This window comes from Mesocricetus auratus, unplaced genomic scaffold (genome assembly GCF_017639785.1).
Source record: "Mesocricetus auratus isolate SY011 unplaced genomic scaffold, BCM_Maur_2.0 Super-Scaffold_100019, whole genome shotgun sequence".
Taxonomy (NCBI): Eukaryota; Metazoa; Chordata; class Mammalia; order Rodentia; family Cricetidae; genus Mesocricetus; species Mesocricetus auratus.
Window position 1 is genome coordinate 36,944,433 of NW_024429200.1, and position 9,128 is coordinate 36,953,560.

The following is a 9,128-nucleotide window of genomic DNA, read 5'->3' on the forward strand; positions in this document are numbered from 1 at the left end:
CTGTGTGGCTGAGTGGCTGGCTCCTGGCATCCTCCTCTCCTCCTTCTCTCATCCCTCATTCTTCTTCCTTAGACTCCTCCTCCTATTTATTCTCTCTGCCCACCAGCCCTGCCTGCTTCTCTCTCCTGCCTAGCTACTAATAAAGTTCTAATAAAGTTCATCCCTTTATTTAGACAGGCACAGTGACACAGCTTTACGGAGTTAAACAAATGCAGCATAAAAGAATGCAACACATCTTGGCATCATTAAATAAATATTCCACAGCATAAATGAATGTAACACATCTTAAACTAATATTCCACAGACAGAGGCCAGACTTTCTCTCCCCCTGTAGAGCCCCTTTATTGGTTTTCTTGTTCTGAATAAAGCTTTCCTCAGTGAGTTCTCCACAAGTCATCGAATACCTTCCAGAAGTGATTTGGAGTGGGGGAGCTAGAAGTGCTGGAACTTGAACTCTGGGTCGTACGGAGGGCAGGCAAGCACTCGGCCACTGAGCTACAACCCTGTGAGATCTTCCACAGTCACCATCACAGGATTGGGGTGCGCGGTCTTCTGGGAGGTCACAGCACCAGGAAGTCTGTTGGCAGAAGAAGTCATTTGCATTAGAGATTTAGAGATGTGCTTATGTTGGTCTTAGGAGAGGGATGAGAAGACAGCATGCTGGGTGGCATAGATGAGGTTTCTCCCTTCCTGCAGTCTCATAGTTAATACCTTTTTCCCTAAATAAAGCTCGGGAGCAGATGCTTGCTCTCACTGTAGAGATTACCAAGGAGCCCAGCCAAGGGGAGGGGTGCTAATATTTTATTCTAAGAAGACAAATAACTTTAGAAAAAATTATGCATGCTGCATAATTACAAGATAATTTCTTTAAAAATTGTGTGTGTGCGGGGGTGGGGTGGGGTGGGGTGCATCTGTTTGTGTGAGCATTGAGGTCAGAGGTCAGAGTGTCTTCCTCTATTGCTCTCCACCGTAAGTTTTGGAGCAGGAACCTGGAGTTGCCTCATTAGCTAAACTGGATGGTTAGTTAGGCCAATGAGCCCAAGGAAACTCCTGTCACTGCCTCTTACGAGTTTATAAACATGAACCACCATACTCATTTTTTTTTTCACTTTTTCGAACCGAGATCCACCTGCCTCTGCCTCCCGAGTGCTGGGGTTCAAGGCGTGCGCCACCACTGCCTGGCTCACAGTCACTTTTTATGTAGTTGTTAGGGTCAGAATTCTGGTCCCTGTGTTTGAGCAGAGGGCCCCTTACCAACAGAGCCTACTTCCCAGGTTCTACTTTTCTGTATCTCTACACTTACAAAGCCAGTGAACTACGTTACCCATCAGGCCATCGGCAGGCAACCACAGATTCTGTGAGCTCATGAGTCAACAGCCTGCCGTGCTACAAGACTGCTTCGTGCCAGCCTCTCTAGCCTTTCCATCCCTTTGCTGAGCCTTAGGGGTCGGGGATGCGATGCAGATGCCCCACTTATAGGTGAGCCCTCCCTAGATACTTAGTCTCTGCCCTGCGACCCAGCTGAGCATTACAGGGTGGTAAGCGTAAGTACCACTGACTGCTTTATATCCGTTTTACTATGAACGTTGGTTTTTAAGCAAGAAGGTTGCATGCCGCGTCATCTGAAAAGTAAACAGGTGGCATTATTCTAAGAAAAGAATTAGATAGCACCGTTGCTGTGTCTATTTAGAGAGCAACTATGTGGGAAGGGAAGGTTGCCTGCAGCCAGCTATCAGGTTTGGGCTTCCTGTACTGTTCTGGGCTTTGCCGATCTTCAGCATAAAAACATCAGATTATTATGGGGAGACTGCTTTTGAGAGAGACTTCAAACACCCCTCAGCGCATGCGCGCGCACACACACACACACACACACACACACACACACACACACACACACGCACGCGCACACACACACACGCACGCACGCACGCGTGTGCCGAAAGGGGGTAACAGACAGAGAACGTGAGCAGAGAGTACAGAGAAAGGGAGGAAGGGGAGAGAAGAGGAGAGGAGAAGAAAGGAGGGCAAGGGAGATGGGATTTCTCTAAGTGGTTTGCTCGAGTCCATGTGGCCATCCCCGAGAGTAAGGCAGGATAGAAAGAGGGGACTAAGGGGGCCTGGGAGGGGAGTGAAGTCCCTCAGTCCCAGACACAGTTTGCTCTTCCTACTGGCTAAGAGTCAAAACACTTGAAGACAACTGATAGAGCCAGGATTGCCTACACAGAGACTGAAGACTGCGGGGCCAGCATGGGACTGGTCCAGACATCCCTCCCATCGAACCTGGGTGACAGAGAGGAGGCCTTGGTAATCTGTGGGTCCTTGCAGAGGGGAGCAATATTTATTCCTGGCATACAGAAGGACTCTGGGAACCCATATCACGTGGAGGGATGCTCTCTCAGCCTGGACACATGGGGAAGAACCTAGGCCCTGCCGGGATGATGTGAAGGACTCTGAAAATCCCTCATGGAGGTCCTTGCCCTCCCTGGGGAGCGGAGGGGGTATGGAGTGGGGGTGAGGGGCTGGGAGGATTGGGGGTGGGGGAGGAGGAGAGTGAGGGGGAACTGAAAGTTAAATAAAAAAATATAAAATATAAAAAAAACTAAACCAAAACAACAATAACAACAAAAGATTTCCTACACAGATAAAGCCCTTTCCCAAAGGCATTTTCAAGCAACAAATAAACCATGTTTAATGAGACCCAGATTATTTGAGGCCTAGAGTTTAATGTATAAGCATTCTTCTCTCATCCCTAAGCCTAAAGAACATGCCTCACAAACCACCTCACAATTGCATTTACAAAACTCACTGTTTTAGCTTGCTTAATTTTTCAATCTTTTGAAAATTCTGCTCTCTGAGCAAAAAGCTTGTACCCGTGTCTTGGATGTGTATAGCCTTTTGTATGTGTTTCCCTCTCAATGCCCCCGCTTAAATTTTAAGTCCATACTACCATTTAACTTAATAACCTTAATGATTGCTTTACTCTGACTAAGCCTGAAATTTTTTTCTGTAGCATAGTCTAGGACCGAGCTTACCCCAAGTGTCACCCCTCAGGGGTAACACGCTGCTGGCTTGGCACAGGGCTCATCACTCCAGTAAGGCTGACAAGAGGGCCAGCTTAAATGAACACATTTTTAAAATCTTATATCTCTGTGCAAACTTGTGTTTCGACACTGTAATAGGTTAGCGCTTGTGGCTTTTATGTGCAGTGTCAGAAGCAATGTTGACTAATTCAGTTATTAAAAAAAGTAAAAATTAGCTGGGCGGTGGTGGCACACGCCTTTAATCCCAGCACTCGGGAGGCAGAGACAGGTGGATCGCTGTGAGTTCGAGGCTGGGCTGGACCGACAGCCTCCAAAACAATACAGAGAAACCCTGCCACGTAAAAACCAAAAAAAAAAAAAAAAAAGTAAAAATTACCTTTTGTCCATTACTGCTGTTGTAATGAGTGGCAATTCAGAGTATAAAACCACAGCTCATCCCAGCACTCGGGAGGCAGAGGCAGGCGGATCTCTATGAGTTTGAGGCCAGCCTGGTCTACAGAGTGAGTTCAGGGACAGCCTCCAAAGCCACAGAGAAACCCTGTCTCGAAAAACCAAAAAAAACAAAACACAAAAAAACAAACAAACAAACAAAAACAAAACCACAACTCACCCACCACGGTTTGTTTAACTCACGCAGCAGCGCTGGGAGAGAAGGGACTTTCCTTACTCCCAGTGGTTGTAAGAGAATTACCCCGAGAGTTGTTCAAGGTTACTTCCTGTTCATATCAGGATGCCACAGAGCCTTGGCTTTGTTAAATGCCCTGCTGTTTTCTAAGATGCCCATCTTTGGAGATACTGGAGAAAGGGTGTGCCAGACTCTCTTGTACTGTATACATTATCTAAAAGATAGGCCATCTATTCTCTTAGCATGTTAGCACTTTAGAACTGGCCAGGTAGTCTATAACCTTTCTCCTTAGAGATAAAGAGGCCGGCACCTGAGTAGACCCGCCCAGGTCAAACCAGATTGGAATCTCCCGGTTACTGAGCTGCTTGCTGCCTGTAGAGCACTTGCTTAGTGTGCCTGAGCCCTTGGCTTGACAACCAGCATTGAAAACAAATACAAATGTCTGAGCTACCTTTCCCAAAGCTGCTGCCTTCCTTACTTGCAAGGCTGTGCAGGAGGCTCACCGCCCCTGCCTGCCCTTCAGGTGGAGAGCAGTAAGTGCATGTTGTTGCAATGCCCATATTTACTGCATCTGCCGGTCCCTTCTCCCAGACTGCATCCTGCACAGCAGCTTCCAGAAGATTGCTGACTGTGTTTCTCTTTACCTTTTGCTTCTTGGGGTCCACTTGAGTGAGACTTGGAGGTCACAGCCAGTGTGCAGATGCTTTAGATGATGATGTTTTGTTGGGAGACACGGCAGGACAGTAAATCTCAGTCTCTCCTCCAGGTAGGTGTGCAGTCCTGGAGCACCAGGACCAGCGCAGGGCTGAGCATTTGCTTCTGCAAAACTGCTCTGAGTGTGACCCTGCCAATGCCCTTGACACGGTTCGGTCACCAGTCGAGACTGTGAGAGGTCGGCTGGAGTGGTAACTCAGTTGGTTGAGTCCTTGTCCGGCGCGTGTAAAGTCCTGGGCTTTGCTGGTCCCCAGCTCTCCCACATAAAGCAGGGATTGAAGTGCTGTATGCCTGTAATTCTAGCACTAGGGAGGTGGAGGCAGGGGGATCAGAAACTCAAGGTCATCTTCAGCAATATAGTGAGTTCAAAGCCAGCCTGGCCCATATAAGCACCTGAGCACACACCACCACCACCACCACCACCACCAAAACCCACAATAATAAACAAAACACAGGTTTTATGTGGTCAGTTGTTTCCCCCAACCCCAGGATAACCCTTGCCACTGACAGGCATTGCCTTCTGTTTTTTTTTTTTTTTTTTCCCTTTCACTCTGTTCCCCTTCCTGGGCTGACTTTGAGAACAGATTGTCCCCTCCTCTGTCTTCCTTCAGTTTCAGTCTCTAAATACTGCTGCCCTCCCTTGACTGTTGATGGGCCGTATGCTGTAACCACAGCTGCTGAGCGCATGTTAAGGGGAACCCAGAGAGGACAGAGAGGCACAATGGCCTCATTGCCATCCTATCCCGTCAAACCTGGGAATCAAGATAAAGATTAAGCACATGAAAACGTATCAGTTTCCATCTCTCCCTGCTTGGGTTCATATATAAGGAAAATGCTTTCCTCCAGGCTCCTCTCAGCACCTGGCACTAAAAGGGAAGTCCCTTGGTTTTCCTCCCTGCAGCACTCCATCTCTGACGCTGAGGTCAGGGCAGGCCCCGCAGACTGTGCCGCTCAATCTCACGCCCTTGCTCTTGCTTCAGATGCTCACAGCGAGCACAGGCGCTCACACTGCTTCTGACTTTGCATACCTATGGCGGTTGCTACAGCCCCTTCCTCTGGCTTGATGATTCGCTGCGCTGGCACATAGAATTCAGGAAATTCACCTGCTGGTTCACTGTGAAGGAGGCTAAAACATACAGGGGAATGGCTTGTGAAGAACTTAGTGTGAAGTCTGGAAGGATCCGGAACACAGACCCTTCTGTCGCTTGTGGAGCTGGGCAAACATCAGTGATAGGCACATGATAGGTTTGATACAGAACTTTTCTCTGGATCTTTATGGAGGCTTCATCATGCAAGTGTGATCACATATTAATTCATCCTGGAAGCGGTACACTCTGTGACTTGGTTTTTCTGGTGACCAGCACCCATCCTGACACTTCCTATGTGCCCACTAAGAGACAACTGCTTAGAATAAAACATCCTGTATGGCTCAGGAAACTCAGAGGCATTTAGGAGCTCTACTTCATGAACTAATAGCGGAGACTAAACATATTTTTGCTACATCAGAATATGCATGCGTAACTTACGTATGTGAGGAGGTGCAGTAAGGAAGCTGTGGACATGTGTACTCCGTTATTAGGGGAAGGGTTTTCTTGTGAATAAATGAGAGAAAATATCCAGAGGCATCTGGAAGAGTGTAGAGCAGGGAGAAAAGAAAGCAGAGTGGGCGTGGCCAGGGCTAGGGAATCGGGAGAATGGAAGAGAATAGTGGAGACATCAAGATGGCAGGAGAACAAAGTTTTTGGAGAGAGCGAAGGGATAGCAACAGATAGAGCCGGGAGCCAGAGTGGGGGCAGAGAGAGGGATGAGGGGCAGAATTATAAGCAGGATGAGTAGCTGGGCGAGGAAGGAACCGGGATGTTAGTGGGGACTTTGAAAGCTTAACAGCAATCGTGTGATACTGATGGACCGTGGAGGCCAGCATAGACTTTGATACATGATAGCCACCACAGTTGTCATATGCCAGAGGTAAGGGAAATGACTCCTTTGGCCAAATGGGGACTGATTTCACAAATTCCTGAGAAATGCTGGCTTTTGTCTAACCACCAGAAATTCTGAGCTCAGTTTTGGATATTTGGACCGCCTGAGACCTAACTACTGACTCAATAAACTTTACAGTTTATGTCCCCCTATAGCATTAGAGGAAATGCTTTCCATTTTGTTACAATGGTCAATAAGTTCATTTTACTAGATGCCTGCACGCTTTCACAATTTACAACGTTAGCTATATGTAAGTAGTTCACTAATTTTCACAAGATACTGTAGGGTAATTATCATTGTCTCACAAAAATAAAAATTAAATTACTAGAGTTACAGAGAAGCAGTTGAGCACTTACCTAGCATCAGCACTGAAAAAAAGACTCCTGTCAGTTAAGTAACAGAAGGGCGGGGTCTTAAGATTTCTTTGCTGTGGTAAAATACCATGATCAAAAGCAACTTGGTGTGGAAATGGTCTTCTTTACCTACACTGCATATCACAATTCATCCTCAAAAGAAGTCAGGGCAGGAACCTGGAGGCAGGAGCTGATGCAGAGGCCATAGAGGAGTGCTGCTCACTGGTTTGCTCAGCCTGATTTCTTATAGAGCCCAGGATGATCAGCCCAGAGATGGCCACACCCACAATGGGCTGGGCCCTCCCCTGACAATCACTAATTAAGCCAATGTCTCACAGGCTTGACTACAGGCAGAACTTATGGAGGCATGCTTTTCAACTGAGACTCCCTGCTCTCAGAAGACTCCAGTATGTGTCAAATAGACAAGAAAATGACCTAGGATAGGGAGGGGTCACCATGATCTGGTCTATTAACTTAAAGTCTATGCTAGTACCTTGCCAGAGGAAGAACTGTGATACACAGTAGAAGTTCAGTTTCACCCAGTAGCTCTCTACTTTGGCCACAAATAAGAAGTGTTTAGGGAACTTTTAAAAATACCAATGTTTGAGTGTTATCTCCAGCAAATCTGAATTCATAGCTGAGGTGTATGGCCTTAGGCTATTAAATAGCTTGCCATACATTTTTTTGTTTTGTTTTGTTTTTTGGTTTTTTCGAGACAGGTTTTCTCTGTGGCTTTGGAGGCTGTCCTGGAACTCCCTTGGTAGTCCAGGCTGGTTTCGAACTTACAGAGATCCACCTGCCTCTGCCTCCCAAGTTCTGGGATTAAAGGCGTGAGCCACCAACGCCCGGCGCTTGCCATACATTTTAATGTTCAGAATCAAGAGCCATTGCTCTCTACCAAGACAGTTCTACTGCTCAACGAAAAGAGAAACAGTTAAGTCTCACCTGAAATGGGCAGTCATTTGTATTAATTTCCAAAAGTGTTTTACAAATTGCGTGTGTCCTGCCAAGCTCTTTGGGTCCAGGCATGTGTGTCTGGAGTCTGTGTGATTAACCTTGTGAAGTATGCAGTGAGAGGAGTAAGTGGAGCCCCGAGGGATGGCTTTAAAGAGACGTACAGAGAAGAGCGAGTTTTCTACAGTGAGAGGCGATGCAAGGTGCTGCCAAGAGTCTATACCTGAGAAGGCCTAAAAAAAAATGCTCCCGAGGGTTGGCATTTTCCCTGCAATCTTCATGAGAGTTCTTACAGGGCCACAAACAACTCAGCACACCTGGTTCTGGCGAACTGAAGGCAGCATGGACGATAAGGGAGCAGATGTAGCCGGTATTGCTGCGCAGGTCTTTTTGCAGAAACTTTGACTTTAGAAATAGAGATACTGAAATGAAGTGAAGGGCCCCGAGTGGTCTGAACAGTAGCCCGCCTGCCCAGCTTCTTCTATTGCTTGACTCCTGCCCTGTGTTCTCAGTCGCCGCAATAACAGTTGGTTAAAAATTAAGACAAGTCCCCAGCTGTGTCAAAAGCTGTGCTACGATAACCAAAGACTTGTGTGAGCAAAACCCCATTGAGCTTGTACAAACACTCTGTAACACAAATTGTACTACGAATGGTAAAATATTATCGTAAGCTGTAAATTCCCAGAATGTACCTGTCACCCAGGACTTAATCCCAAATCATAAATTTTTTTTCTTATACCACTCCTGACCTCCCCCCATTTATGGCTTTTGCATTAAAAAAGACCTACTCCCTCTGTTCAGATCCCAACCTGCCTGTGACCCTGACTAGTTAGAAGTTACCGTACCCACATTGATGGAATAAAGTTGCTTCTGCTCCGTCTAACTTTGGCGGCCTCATCCTCAGTATCTGAGTGATTTCCGAACCTAGGGAAAGATGATTTACCAAATGGAGACCCTTCTACGTAACACTCAACCCTGCCGTGTATCCCCACACACACACCACAGAACCAGAAGCCAGAGGGATACAGGTCACAGTTTTAGACTGGCTGATTTCTCTGGGATACTCCTGGTGGTCTCTCGTTGTCTAAAGATTTGGAAATTATGTCCAGATATCACGTCCTCACACGAAGGTATCTGAGGGCTGTTCTCCTCAGCCGTTTTATTTCATCAAAGGGGACGCTCTCCTGATTGCTCTGGTTTGCTTCTCTTCTGCTGTGATAAAACATTCTGACCAACAGAAACTGGGGGGGGGAGGGGAGGAAAAGGTTTGTTTGGCTTACTCTTCAAGGTCACAGTTCACCACAGCGGGAAGTCACAGCAGGAAGTCAAACTCTGGAGCCGGAACTGAAACAGAGAATGGAGGAAGACTGACTGGTTACCAGCTAGCTCCTTCAGGCTTGCTCAGCTACTTAAATCTTATTTTACTTTACACAGCCCAGGCCTACCCGCCTAGGGATGGCA

At 47.0% G+C, this 9,128-nt stretch overlaps 1 long non-coding RNA gene across 1 annotated transcript; it reads right to left on the bottom strand.

The window, feature by feature from the left end:
- Nucleotides 1–269: 269 nt before the first annotated feature.
- LOC110343446 lies at nucleotides 270–6,469 on the bottom strand. Its single transcript, XR_002385721.2, has 3 exons — nucleotides 5,409–6,469; nucleotides 4,311–4,685; nucleotides 270–577 (listed from the first exon to the last, which is right to left on the bottom strand). It is a non-coding gene; the product is annotated as an uncharacterized LOC110343446 (long non-coding RNA).
- Nucleotides 6,470–9,128: the final 2,659 nt, after the last annotated feature.